This window comes from Vombatus ursinus, unplaced genomic scaffold, assembly GCF_900497805.2.
Source record: "Vombatus ursinus unplaced genomic scaffold, bare-nosed wombat genome assembly UNPS02014793.1, whole genome shotgun sequence".
Taxonomy (NCBI): domain Eukaryota; kingdom Metazoa; phylum Chordata; class Mammalia; order Diprotodontia; family Vombatidae; genus Vombatus; species Vombatus ursinus.
This window is the reverse complement of record NW_020954571.1, coordinates 14532709-14546807: the sequence shown is the minus strand read 5'-3', so window position 1 is coordinate 14546807 and position 14099 is coordinate 14532709. Positions and strand designations below refer to the sequence as shown.

Here is a 14099-nt window from a genome sequence, read left to right as displayed (position 1 = left end):
ATGGTACTTTCACACCCACAGCTTTTAGTTTATACACAGTAGATGTTCTGTTAATATTTATTAATGTCAGAGACTGGCCTGCACCAGGGGATGTTTCCTGTTTTGCCCCTTGGTTTCTTCAAAATGGGATTTAGTGAACTGTCAAGGGAACCTGAGGGTATCAGGAGAACTACTGACTTTAACCTAGAAAGAAGATCACATATTCAGGGCTGAAAGGGACCCTGAAGGCCAGTCATCTAATCCAAACCCTTGACTTTACAGACTTAAAAACTGAGACTGAGAAGAAGTTACTTGCCCAAAATTATAGAAGTACTAAGTCACAATTCTGAGACTGGAGCTCAGATCCTCAAACAAAATCATCCCTAGAAAACTAAGTGGAAATGTGTTGCCAGTAAAGCAATTCCTTCAACTACTAATTTAGATTTATATTGTACTTCTTACATGTTATTGCCCTGACCCTTACAATACCTTTGAGAACAATAAGTGTTATGTCCTTTTTACAGATGAGGAAACTGAGGCTCCAAAAGCAAAATGATCTGCTCCAAATCCTAAGTAGTAGAGGCAGGCTTCAAATCCAGATCTTCCAAATTCAAATGCAGTGTACTTTCTACAACACCATGCTGCTTCACACATTTTATATCTATACACACAGACACACAATCGCAAATTCTAGGCGAGGGTAGAAAACTTTCCTCTAAGATCAGGGGAAGTATTCATGACCATACAAGGATAGAGGATTATCACAGAAGGCATAACAAACAATTCTGAATTTTGCATACACAAAACCAATGTAGTAAAAATTAGAAGGAAAGTAGGTAACTTGGGGGAGAAAAAAATCTTTGCACTAAGTTTCTCTGATAATGGGCTCATTTCCAAGATATATAGGGAACTAATTTAAAAAATTTAAGACCAGAGAAATGCAAATTAAAGCAATATTCATCAGACTGGTAAAGTTGATAAAAACAGAAAATGACAAAATGTTGAAGGGGTTATGGGAAAACAGGTTCATTCAAGGAGTACTTATAGAGCTGTGCACTGGTCTAACCAATCTGGAAAGCAGTTTGGAACCATGCCACCACCAAATAACTAAACCCTTTGATCCAATGATACTACTACCAAGTTTATACTCCAAAGTGATAACAGAAAGAGCAAAAGAGCCCATATGTACAAACATTATTTATAGTAGCATTTTCTTTTTGTAACAGCAAAGGAATAAGGCATATGAATGTAATAAAATATTACTGTGCTGTAAGAAATGATGAAGGGGATGGTTTTGAGAAACCTGGGAAGAACTGCAGGAACTGATATAGTCAGCGTGAGCAGAACCAAGAGAACAGTTTATACAACAACACTGTAAAGACAAACAACTTTGAAACACTTAAGACTCTGATCATTATAATGACTAATCCTGATTCCAAAGGACTCATGCTCACCTCCTGAAAGAGAGGTGAGGGATTCAAGGCATATACTGTATATTGGATATAACTAATTTGGCCACGGCAAGAGTTTGTTTTGCTTGACTACTCAGATGTTACAAGTTTCTGTTTTTTTTTTTTTCTTTTTCAACTAGGGGTGGGGTAAGGGGGGAATGAGACAGGTAAGAGAGAGAATAGATTTTTGTTTATTGAAAAAAATAGTCAAAAAAAAAAAAAAAAGAACCCTAAACTAGGGGATAGGAGAGCTGGGTTCTATTACTGCCTTGGACTTTGATAAGTTAAGTGACCCTGAGTATGCCAATTCCTATCTTTGGGGCTCATTTCCCCACTTTGGAAAATGAACAAGAGCTGAATAGACAGACTATCAATAATGATGACTCTGACATCCTATATTCCAATGTTTTATGTTCTCGGGTCCTCATCAGCTCTGATATTCGGCAACTATGGCCATTAAGAGCTTAAAGACAAATAGAGGATTTGCTACTATCCCTCTTACATACAGGCCTACCACCTTCTATCCTATTTCTCTGGCTGGCATGAATTATAAATAGCATCCCACAATTTTCAATAAAAGTGGCTCTTAAGGAGATTTTTTTTTTTAACAGCACACAATCATGGCTCCAACTTATTACGTAAGGGTATAAAAGATGAATGACAGAAGTATCATTCTGACAGAACCAGAGCCTGCTCCCCAAGCCCTGTCCACGTGACAGAACACCACATGGTGCATTTTCAGCTCACTCCCACTCTTACAAGAAGAATGACATACTCTTGAAACACAAAATTACAGCAGAGTACACAGGCAAATGCCAACATGATCATCTATCATTTAAAGGCAAACTGTTTACAAAGAATAGGGACAGCAAGCAATGAAGTAAAACTCCTATCCAGCAAGCACAGGATATAAAACTCAGACCTGAATCTATCTAAAGGGGTGAGGAGGGATGGGTAGTCACAAAGGAGTACAGAGATGTATAATGCTGGACTGAACTTAACATAAAGAGACTAATTTGAGAATTTATGAGTTGAGGAGAGACTTTCATCCCAGGAGACCTGTTATGGCAGAAAGAATAATGAATTTAATGAACTGGGAGTCAAAAAACCTGGGTTCAAACCTTGAAACTATTACTTATTAGCTTGGGATGTCACTTCCTCTTTTCTGGGTAACAGATTCCTCACCTGAAATATGAGATTAGTCATACCTGTACCTATGTCACAAGAATATTAGGATCAAATGCATGTAAACTGCTTTATAAAATGAAAAGTTCTATATAAATAAACTATGACTTAACTATCATCTTTGAAGGCATTGAACTATATCATCTTCCTTTTTAGTTCTGATATTCCTTCCAGTCCTAATATTTGAAGTTTTGAAATCTTTTCTAGCTCTAATGGTCTATAATTTTAGGATTCTAAGATCCAGAAAACCTTAAGACTTGTATGGTCTGATGCTGAATGAAGTGAGCAGAACCAAGAGAACACTGTACACAATAACAGCCATGTTGTGTGATGACTAATATTGATAAACTTAACCCTTCCTGGCAATACAAGGATCTAAGACATCTCCAGAGGCCTTGTGATGGAAAATGCTATCCACACCCAAAGAAAGAACTATGGAAGTTGAACTGCTATTTTTTTTTTCTCTTCTGTTGAGTTTTGTTTCCTCCTTCTGATGGTTCCTCCTATTGGTTTTAATTTTTACTTACAACATCATGAATGTGAAAATGTGTTTAATATGAACGTAAATGTATAGCCTATATCAGATTGTGCACCGTCTTGGGGAGGGTGGTGGGGAGGAAGGGGGAGAAAAATTTTAAACTCAAAAGCATATGGAAGTGATTATTGATAAATAAAAATGAATTAATAAAAAAAAAAACCAAAACAATGGAAGGTTATTTAAGAAGGCATGGGAGTGATGGCTAAATAAGAACACCATGCCTCGCCCCCTCCCCCCCAATACTTGGTGAAGTTGGTGCTGGTTCTGGCTCTCTTCCCAGGCCTCTTCACCACAAGCTTCCCTTCTCTCAAAATAACAACAATTGATTCCTACCTCAGCAACATAACAGGGAATCAAGAGTTCATGGTTGAAGACCTTTGTATTAATTCCAGCTCCTTTTACCAGAGAATCTTAAAGTATTATTACCGCACAGAAAATAGTCTCCCCAGGGCCAGGGGCATCTGTAGAGAAAAGTCAAATTGTTTTTCCCCCTCTTTCCTCATCTTCTTTAGATGCACTAGAGGCAAGAGAGGCGGCTTCAGTGCCTCTAAGGGCTACACGTTGCCTCATCATAGGCAAACACACCTGTTTTGCAGACTTTGGTGACGGCTAATGTACCAAGGGAGAAAATAATGATGAGAAAGGGCTACTATTAGGCCTGACTTGCCCAATCTGGACTGGGAGTCAGAAGCTCTGGGCTCTAACTTGGAAAGATTTCCTAAGGGAGGTGAAGGGAAGTGGGATGTGACCCAGCCTTGAAGAATAAATATTAAGTAGTCTAGTCGGGGAGGAAGCAGAAAGCAAAGGTGCTTTCAGGGTACCATAAACAGATTAGCCTGGCCTGGGAAGAAGTTTCATGTTACAAAGCAGGTGGCCATAGACCTTGACTAAGACTGAATCATTGGGTTGGACAAGGTTGGAGAGCTGTGAGCAGTGCTGGTCAAGGATTTGGTGCAGTGGAAAGAGCTGTACGCTAGAAATCAGGGGAGCCTGGTTCTGCCACTAACACTGAGAAAACTCAGCTAAACTACTTCCTCTTCTCTAGGCATTCATGTCCCCACTGACAAAGGGAGGGAGCTACTCCCGAGGAGCTCCTGCCAAATTGGGATAAAAAAGCCCTTGTGAAGCTTTAGACAAGACTTCCTAACTCCAGTTTTTCTAGCCCTGATCAAGTGATTCAAACCCAACAGCATGAGTGCCAAGGCGAATGTCAGGCCACATCACAGGATCCTGGCTGCAGAGTTAGAAGGGACCCTTCCTTCATCACCATCTAGTCCAATTTTCAATCTCATCTTACAGGTGAGGAAACCGCAGCTCACAAAATATGCCTATGATTTTCAGAGGAGTGGAGTATTTTTGAGACATGCTAGTAGCCATATCTAAATTTCAGCTTATTTTCAAAGTAAATTTCATTTCTTAATTTCAGTTCAGAGAGTAGACCTAGTCCCCGAAGGGGAAAAAAAAAAAGCCAGCGAGTTGCTAGTTTGGGGTGTGGCTTATTCACAGTTCTCTACGTTCAGGATTGCTGCCTGTCCCACATTAACCTTGGCTCATTAGAACCAGTCATCCCAACTGGTTACTAACAACAAAGAATTCTTCACTTGTGACCATTGGTTTTTTTTCTGCCTTGTGCAAGGTTGGATTTTTCTGGTAAGATGTTGATATAATCTGCCAAAATCTCAAAGCACTCCACACCCATTCACAGCCTCGGACTTGCCTCCTGGGACATGTCTTGGACATGTTAAGAACATCTAGATGCAAATGCAGAACAAATGGAGGCCAGTTTGATTTACCATTTTCCAAAAGAATTAAAGAGATACAAAGTGGGCAAAGCCAATCCATCCATGACTTCCCATTTGTGAGAAAAATGGATGCTCAAAAAGCCTGAGACAACTCTTGAAAAACCATTGTCCCTACCTTAAACACACCTACAATGATGCTGAAGGATTTTGGAATTCAGAGGTACCATTTACACAACAATTAGCCTTATCTCACAGAAGGTCCCAGCACAGATACTTTGCTTTGGCAAAATTGGGTGACTGGACATCTTTCATAAACAGTCAGTTTTCTGGCTCCATGATTTTGCTTTATCCATTTCCTACATTCAGACTGTAACCTTTTCTAGGTTGGAATTCAATTCACGGCAGGGCTCAGATCAAATTCTAAATTCTCCAGGAAGGCACTCCTGATTCTCTTCCCTGCACTGCCAGGGCCCTCCCTACCCCTCCCCACTACCCTGTCAAGAAATGATCTTTCTAATTTACTGTGTGTGGCCTTGTCCAAGGCAGTTAACATTTCTTTGACCCTCAGTTTCCTGATCTATGAAATGGAGCCAATACTTCTACTACCTAATGGACCAGACTGTAATGAGGAAAGCTCTTGGCAAAATGTTATAGAAAATGTCAAGTTTCTAATGAAATATTTAATTAAAAACATTCTTCTGATGACACTGAATGGCTGAGAATCATGATTTATCACAGTTTTTGAAGAACTTAAATTCTGGTTTACCCACAGGGCAATGGAAAGGTGCATGGTAGGTACAAATAGATTGTAACACATTACCAACAAAGAAATGAGCGGAAGTAGGGTAAAGGTTGTCACTGAAAAGATGTATGATTGTAAAAGGAGGTGGGCTGGGTGGTAGCTACACAGTTATCCATGAAATGTCAAGAGAAGGACTGGACTTCTACGGTCTCTTTCAGCTCTAGTGCTATAGATAACTCTATGGTCTAAAGGTAGGCCCCTATCACACTGGAGGATTTATGGCAGAACATGGCCAATACTGTCACAGAGTGAGAAGGCATGGATGGGTTGCAATCGAGACCCAGTGGAAGAATGAGATTAGAGATCTGTGGAAACATTTCCTTGAGTAGCACATAGTAGACACTTCATAGACAGTTATTAAATGAACTTCAATCAACTCATATTGCAGAGTACCATAAAAGAGATCTTAAAAGAAACTTCCCTATCTTTCTCTGTGGCTTGTAGCTTTTGGGTGGCCCTTTCTCAGCTCGTCAGTCTCTGGATAACACTTTCTCTTCCAAAGAAGCAAAATGGAAAATCTGACCTTTGTATAATGCTGGTTGAGTTATAGCTTTCCCCTGGCACCTCTAACTGAAATGGAAATTCCTTTAAAGTCGGGAAATTCATCACAGTAGTTTATGGTATTGATTTATTTTAAACGTCGTTGGCAGTTTTAAGACTTGCCTTGACTGAATGCTAGAAATGATGAAAGGCCTGCTTCTTTTGATTATGTAATGCTACCAAATAAACCACCAGGGGGCTCAAAGAGAACTTGTGAGTAAGTAGAGAAAGATGTGTGAAATATAGACTTTCAAATTCTTTATCACCAGGGCTTGAATGTATCATCATAAGGAACTTTCACTGACCAAGAACCCTGAGGACAACACACATACAGCAGGTGAGGGAGTCTGATATAGTGCAGAGAGCACACCCGAGGGTGAATCTAGAAATACCCACACTCTAGTCTTTTGTATTCTGTTACTCTGGGAGAAAACTTTCTCCACCTGTCCCTTCTTTAGGCCTCTGGAGAACAAATGGGGTTGAACTAGATGGTCCCTTTCCAGTACCTACAATCTAGGATTCTCTGATCTGTTGGTGCTCATGATTCATTATAAGAATCCAATCCAACAAGCATTTTTTTTTTTTTGCTTTTTGGTGAGGCAATCGGGGTCAAGTGACTTGCCCAGGGTCACAAAGCTATTAAGTGTTAAGTGTATGAGGTCACATTTGAACTCAGGTCCTCCTGACTTCAAGGCCAGAGTTCTATCCACTGTGCCACCTAGCTGCCCCCCCCCCAAGCATTTTCAAGACCAATCTTCAAACCCCAAAACAGTTATGTGTTTAAGTGCTGGTCTCACATATGCCACCTATATGATTTAATTTAAAAGGAATTTTGGTACTTTGGGGCCAGCTACCCCAAAATATAAACTCCACTACCTGCTAGCCTAACATTACAGTTTTATACTTTAAATCTTTAGGCAAAATGGGACAAAAAAATAAGAGGTGAACAAAGAATGCCAGGAAGGAAAAAAGGACAGCTGACTGGGGAGGCAGGAGAACCCCCAAAGACTTTTACCTATTTCCTTCTACCTTCTCTTGGTTTACCTGAAAAAAATAATACCTAGGTTATATGGAGCAAAGGGTATAAATTATAGAACATTGAATATCAGAGCTGGAAGATGCCTTATTATGTTCATCTAATCCTAAGGATCAGTCTTAAGAACAGTAAGGGACCTTGGAGGCCATTTAACCCCTTAATTTTACATAGGAAGAAACACAGGCCTAGAGAAGAAAAGTGATTTGCCCCAGATCCCACAATCAGTGAGAGGCTGGAAAGAACTTGAACCCTGGTGTCCAGATTGGGTTTTAGTTCTTTCCACTATAACACACAGTGTGCTCAGGAGAAAATATGAAGAGGCAGCTGGAGTTTTAAGTAAATAGCTGCAGGGCAGGACTGTCCCCTCCTGCTTTTGATTGTCCTGCATTTACTATTCCATAGAGCAGCACAGTGTGGATTTTCCCCAGAGGGCACTGCTCCTGTTACATAACTCAGCAGCATCACATTAGCACAGCACGAGTGATCACAGATGGCAACGGTAGAGGCCAAACACAGGCCACTCGGGAGCTCCCTGATGCCAGGCAGGGCCTCTGAAAATAACGTTCTTACCCTGGAAAGGAAAAGGGCTCCAAGATTCTGGCATGTAAAATGGTACCTAATGCTTTATGAGAGAATTTATTGCTGTCTCATTTTCCGGGAGAAAAAAGGTCCATATTCACTAAGAGATACAGAACTTTGGGTATGACATAACCTGAGGGATCTGTTTCTTCATCTATAAGACAGGGAATGGCAATACTTATTCTATTCTGCCTCACAGAGATACTATGAAGAAACTACTTTGTAAACCACAGTGATGTGAATGTAATATTTTACTCTCCCTTCTCACTTCCCCTGAAGCTCCAAAAGGTGTACGCTGTTATTACAGTAATTCATTAATGCAAAGAATCTTGGAGCTGTCTTGGAACAGTCTTCTATCATGGGGCATACACATCTCCTCCCTCCTTTTGGCTATTTCATGGTTCATTAGCACTTCAAAAAAAAAAAAAAAGAACTTTATTAGTAGTGTTGATATCACCTTCATTTCCAAATATATAGCTCTCCTTTACCTACCCAGCAAGGCATCCCATATACAAATTTTTTTAAAAGAAGGAATATAAAAGCAGCTCAGCAAAACTGATTAATATAACAACTGAATCTAACAGTATATGTAATATCTCCATACCTATGACCCTTCAAATCTATAAGGGAGAGAAGGAGGTGCATTAACTTGCACTTTCAATAGATCACAGGCAAAAATAATCACAGATTCAAGAACCATATAATCTAGTGCAAACCATCACCCTGTAGAATCAGCTCCTTTACTTTGTCCCCCAAGTGGCTGGCACAGCGTTTGAATATTTCCAGCAGTGGATCTCACTACCTCACAAGGCAGCCTGTGTCACTGTGTCACAGGGGACTAGTGCTAGAAGACACCTTTGAAGGTCACCTAATACAACCAACCCCATACCTTACAGCTGAGATCTAGCAATATCCAATGACTTGCTCAAGTTTATACAAATAGCAAGTAGCAGAGCTAGGACTTGGAAAAAGGCCCTTCAACTCCAAATCTAGCAATCTGTCCAGTGTACCATGCTGCGGCCTCTAATCTTTGCAGAGGTGGAGGACTATGGATATGGAGTTGTGCATATACTATCAGACACAAATGATGAGTCAGTTGGTTTTGGTAAAGTGCTTTCCCCCCCTCTTTTATTCTTTGTTAGAAGGCATGGCTCATTGGGAAGGGATATATTTAGAAATGATGATATAAAAATAAAAGATTTTTTAAAAAATTTAAAAAATAAAGGGGTTTCAAGTCCATTCATCAGGGAAAGCTACAGCCACCACTTAGCTGTTACTACCGTAAATTTGCATTTTTGTTGTTCAGTTGTGTCCATTGGTGACCCCATTGGGGGTTTTCTTGGCAAAGATACTGCAGTGGTTTGCCATTTCCATTTCCAGTTCATTTACAGATAGGAAATTGAGGCAAACAGGATTAAGTGACTTGCTCAGTGTCCCCCAGCTATTAAGTGTCTGAGGCCAGCTTTGAACTCAGGAAAATGAGTCTTCCTGATTCCAAACCCAGTGCTCTATCCACTGCATTAGTCAGCTGCCCTGTAAATCTGCATTACACAGACAGCAGATATAAAACAATTTAAAAGGGGCTTAAAATACAAATCAGTGTCAGTTATATTACTAACAGGTTTGAAATTCATAGTGATATTGAAGGTGGATCAATGCACCTCTCTTCGCAAATTATACATTTCATAAACTGTTCCTATTTGTAGTTTTATTAAATGCCTACTACGTGCAGACTCTGGGTGTGGCATACACCTTCTCCTTTGGGAACTTTGTAATCTAAGAGTAGAAAAGTATGATATAAGGCAGAATGTGATTAAGCGTAAAGGAGAAGTCTAGGAAAAGTGTTAAATCTGAGGCAGTAGAGATGACCCAAACTAAAGGTGAGGGACTAGAACAGCCAGAATCAGAGCTAGCATGTGGGGGTGGTAATTTGCCCAGGTAAACAAGGTAGACCTGCTGGCTCAGTAAATGGAGGTCAAGGCAGAGCCTCCCTTCCTCTAGATTCATACATGTACTGCTTCCCTGACCCTCACAAATGGCCTGCTATTGGTACTATGTTTGGTAAAACCCATCAGGACTACAGCAAAGACAAGAACAAAGCACAAGACCTGCTAAATGTGGTTAAGCAGCATCAATTTCATAAAAGGTCTACATATTTTTTATGCTTCTAGTTAATGAACTTGCTAACTGTTAGGATCATAAACTGCAGTAGAAGAGCAGTAGAAAAGACTTGAGGAAGTATGTAAGAGAGACAGAATCCATCTTAGAACCCAGTGCTGGAGTTGAAAGTAACCCTGCAGATCATCTATTCCGTTTACTTTTGCTGGTAAGGAAACTGAGGCCCAGAAGAAAGTGATTTATCTAGGCAGTTATGGCACAGTGGAGCAAGCACTGAATTTGAAATGAGAAGATATCCAGGTTGTAGTGTCTCAGTGTTATCACTATCTTGCTGTGACCTCAGACAGATTTTTTAATCTCACTCAGCCTCCACTTCATCACATTTAAAATGAGGATAATACCTGACCTGATAAGGCTATTGTGAGGATCTCAGAATTACAAAATTTTGTATCTGAATAAGACATAACCATCAAGTCCAACATCCTTTATTTTACATGTAAGAAAAATGAGGTCAAGGGAGGAAAAGGCCTAAAAAGAGCAAAGGCAGAAGAAAGTAGGATATGGTGCAGGGGAAAGAACACTGAATTCAGGGTGAGAGGGGCTGGGTTAAATCTCTAAGTTCATGACTTTGGGACTAGACATCCCATCTAACCACATCCTCCTAAACCTTGGATCTTCAGTGAAATGGGCACAACTCTTTCTCTGCATATCTTACATGACTGATTCGAGCAGAGCATGTAGTGATCCTTAAAGCACTTGAGAAGTTTGCGTTTTACTACAACTACTATTATTAGTTACGATTATTTGCAGTCCCTCAGAGTTGTGAATATCAAATGAGGGATATGTAAAATGCTCTATAGAAACCAGAGTAAAGCATTACATAATTGTGAACAGCTGTTGCTAGCCACTGAACAAGTCAGTAGCAGGGCCTGGCCCCCAAGGCCCCTCACCGCCAGTCTAGGCCTTTCCTCACTGTTCCCTGCTTCATTTTGTGGTAGCCTCACTCTTTTAAACGGCAACCATTCAAGTCTAACCTCATTTCCCTTCTGCCCTGGCTTGAGATGCACAGACCTTTCTTCTTGTCTCAAGACTGCTTGCCAAGGTCCCCACTCCTCCTAGGCCTAACTATCTATAGTCCCTATGATCCAAGCATTTCAACTTGGGTCTGCTCTGCTGATGTCTCCCTAACACTTACAGCAGCACTTAGCTTTGAATGCTCAGGACTTTCTGGGCTCAGTCAGACGCGTCACACATTAGGGCCTTGGCTCAGGGAGGCCCTAGTTACACTGTTTTGTTTATAGACATCTGCCTCAGCTGTGAATGCAGACTGCTCCCCCCCTTGTTGAGCCGGTGACACCTAGAACATCAGCCTGGTTGGTTTCACATTTGGACTCAAGATATAGCAGGGCAACTGCAGTAGCTGAAGGAAACAAGTAAGAGAGAATAAGGACTCTGCTACCTAGTATTGAGTAATGTGCAAAAATAGATGTTTTGGAACAGAGCAGTTTGAGACTAGAGCTTTTGTTCTTAAAGGTAAAGTGATTCAATAATACTCTAACTAAGAAGCAAGGTCTGATCTTGTTTCAGTGGGATGGGGAGGGGTAGCAGAAGCAAAGCAAGGTGTTTGTATTTGAGTTAAACAAGCTATGCCAACTCTGGCTGGAGTTTTAAGTAAACACACAGACAGAGTTTTCTAGTTCTCCTTTACTAACAACCAAACTCACGTATCTCTGACAGAGGGTGACCTTAAATCCATCCCGGCTGGATGCACCGCGGACCTCTTTTATCGCGCGGGTGTTGGAGCACAAGACTAGAGCCTATGCTCAGCTTCATTTATGTTCAGAGCGGGCTCTTCCGCCCTCCGTAACAGCCCTGTAATTAATCCCCTCCTAATTCCACTGCCACCACAAGACTTCAGGCCCTCACTTCCACTATTAGGTCTCCTTAGCTTTACATCCTCCCCAAACAGCCAAACTCATCCTCCTTATGCATAAATCTGGTCACATCACGACTGTTTAAATCACTTTAACGGCTCCCTATTGCCTACAGGTTAGGAATTTAGATTCCTCCGCCATATGCTGACCTACCAACCCACCTACCCATCCACCTTACCTTTTCATCCTTCTCTTATTTATTAGAAGACTTAGCCAGACTCTACTCTGCCATCCCCATACCCTTGCTTTCTCAACTTTGTACCACCTCCAAAGCTTGGAATACCCTCTTTACTGTCCTCTTCAACTACCCATCTTTTAAGGCCAAGATACAAAGTCATTTCATTTCCTCCATAAAATCTCCTGATTCCCTTTGAGAATCCTAGACCATGGAATGGAAACCAATGGACCAGGAAGAGCAGACTCCAAGGACAAGAGCATCTATTTCACTCTCCTTCATCCAGAACTCAGTAGGGCAGTGGAATGAGTGCTGAACTCAGAAGGCATAGGACCCAAACTAGAATCCTCACTGCCACCTTCTCCCTTCACCATGGGCAAGTCACCTAACCTCTCTGGGTTTCAGTGTCCTCATCTAGAAAGTGAGAAGGTTGGACCTCAGTTTCCTTAATTTGTAACACAGGGATAACATATAATACTTACCTCATAATGACACGAATAAAGCACTGTAACTATGAAGCTCCATGTGCACAAAAGATCATGAGATTTAGAGCTGGAAAGAACCTCAGCAATCATCTAGTCAAAGGCCTTAATTTTCCAGGTGAAGAAACTCAGGTTCAATGAGGAAAAATATCATACCTAACATCATAGAGCTATGAAACAGCAGAGCCAAGATCTGAACCCAGGCCCTTTCCTTCTAAATCAGTGCTCTTTTCCCTGTATCATGGGAACTGGTTTCTAGGCCCACATTTTAGATTAGATACTCCAATGGCAGCCCTACAGGATATAGGGATCCTCCTTTAAAGGACAGTCGAAATGGGCCCCAGAGAGTGAAAAGGATAAGAGAAACTGAAAAAGAGTCCTAGACATTAAAGGAGTCCACCTGGCCTTTTTGTTTCCAGCGTTGTACCCCTAAATTCAACCAAAGAAAGATAGTTGGATAAGCTGTTGGAGAAGCAGTTCCTCAATGATTTAGTATGTAAAATAACTGTGCTGAGAACATAACAAAGGGACTGTTGTACTCTGGTATTCTAGCTAATAAATGGTTCCTTGCAGAGTGCTGGGGCAGGGAAAGCAGGAAAGAGAAGGCAAAGAGAGTTAGAGAACAGGAGTCTTCAAAGTCATTCACTGCTAGTGACTACACCATCCCAGAACTGAGCCTGCTTCATTTGAGGACTGAAGATGTTACCTAGCCATCCTCCTGAGGCAAGAGGTGCACTGCATGTTGTCACTAAGGCTTCTCCACTGATTAAAAATAGTACAGTACCCTTCAGACAAGAGACACTTTATGAATTTTTGTTCTGTTGTATCAGAATATATTTTAAGAGTTAAGAATGGGAAAGAAATCATTGTGCTCTGGTTAGTAACTGGACTAGAAGCAGCTCTGGTTGGTTCATCAATTTATTATCCTTGATTAGAGTTTCTGTGGTCTAGACTACACTCCATCTTCTTGCAGGTTCTGCTGTATCTCAGACCAGAGTTGCCCTCAAACCTCCTGCTCCTTCTTGACTCCAACAGGAAATGGGGTTTGTTTCTTCTCCAAAGTCCAGAGATGGCTTTGGGATCTGCCCACTACCAGCATGCAAGAATAACCCCCCCCTTCAATCTGTTTTAAAATCCATGTCATGCCTTCAGCCAATCAAGAATGGCCCTAGGTCTGGGTATTCCACCCATACTAGAAACTCAGCAAGTACCTTATTATCCCCCATCCTAAGTAGGTACAAATTTATACTCACAAAAATCATTAATGGCTTAAGTGGTAGTAGGTCTTAAGTAGTAAAAGCACGGATTTGGAATTGGGGGATTGGGGTTCAAATTCTCACTTTGCTACTTGATACCTCTGTCATACCTTGGGCAAGTAACTTCCTCTCCCGGGGAAGTAACTCAGTCATCTGTAAAGTTAAGGGATTAGCGCATATGACATCTAAGTCCCTTGAGACTAAGTCTGTGACTCTACAAAGGATGACAAGCAATACCTATGTTAACATAATTCCTCCTTTTAGTGTACATAGTAATTTTTA

General features: G+C 41.0%; 1 protein-coding gene across 1 annotated transcript in view; it reads right to left on the bottom strand.

Moving 5' to 3' along the window:
* The window catches only part of STK35 (serine/threonine kinase 35), a 52627-nt gene that overhangs the window by 17152 nt on the left and 21376 nt on the right, over positions 1–14099 (bottom strand). The window lies entirely within an intron of this gene.